Here is a 1,215-nt window from a genome sequence, read left to right on the forward strand (position 1 = left end):
GTGTGTGTGTGTGTGTGTGTGTGTGTGTGTGTGTGTGTGTGAGAGAGAGAGAGAGAGAGAGAGAGAGAGAGAGAGAGAGAGAGAGAGTCTTCCTTTTATTTATTTATTTTTGTCCTGTGATGTTGAAGCTGGTCTTTGACATATTGCTGTGGTAAAACACCATGACTAACATAAGCAACTTAGAGAGGAAAGGATTTATTTCAGCACAGTCCATCACTAAGGGATGTCAGGGCAGGAACTCAAATAGAGCAGGCACCTGGAGACAGGAACTGGTAGAGGCCATGAAGGAAGCTGCTTAAAGACTTTCTCACACTGCAGTCAGGACCACCCTATCAAGGTGGAACCACCCAATGAGCCAGACCCTCCCACATTAGTCATGGATCAAAAAAACACACCACAGACTGGCCTTTGGGCATAAACATAAACATAAACATAAAACTCTTCAGGACAGGGAGGCTGGGCTCTGCCAGTCTAGAAGGCACATCATCCAGTGAAGGTTCAGTGGGCAACTGCCTGACAAGACAGCAAAAGCCCACAGGACAGTAAACAGCAAGGTAAACTACTCCATAGATGGTTTCAGAGAACAGTGTTTGCTTTATTGCGTGCGCACACGAGAGCAACCACTTACATAGTGGAAAGCCAACGGACTGTGACTGGTTAGCACATTACCTCCGACTGGACACTGAGCACTCATACCTGGGGTCTCTATGCAGAAAAAGTACATTAAAGGAGACATGGAACGTGCAGACTGGTGCCACACTTCTTATTTAGAAGCAGTGTGCCAAGTAGGCTAGCCACCAGGTCGTGTCTGCTTTTTCTCCTATAGGTAACTGGAAACCCTACACACTCAATAGCTGTGATTTGTACAGCCTGGTGATGAACTGGGCAACCAAAGCTCCAGTACCCACGGCACCTCTGGGTTTCCAGGGAGAGTCAGAATCAAGGGTCTTGTAAGAGGCAAAGTTAAGGACCCTCACTGACTCCTAATTCAGTCCTAGGGCCCTCACGAGAGAAAGAGGAAATGAGTGTGCCAAGGAGAAGATTGTTACAGATAACCCTGGGGCTAATTATATTTGATATTAATTCTGTTCTCCTGCGAGGGTCTCGAACAAGGAATGAGTCAGCACTGAGGTGATTTCCTGTAAACCCTCTTCCCACCTTAAGTTATAAATAAAGGCTAGAGCTGGTGATTGGGCAGAGACAGAGGGGAAGGTG

The sequence above is a fragment of the Mus pahari genome, chromosome 3 (genome assembly GCF_900095145.1).
Source record: "Mus pahari chromosome 3, PAHARI_EIJ_v1.1, whole genome shotgun sequence".
In the NCBI taxonomy this organism is placed as follows: domain Eukaryota; kingdom Metazoa; phylum Chordata; class Mammalia; order Rodentia; family Muridae; genus Mus; species Mus pahari.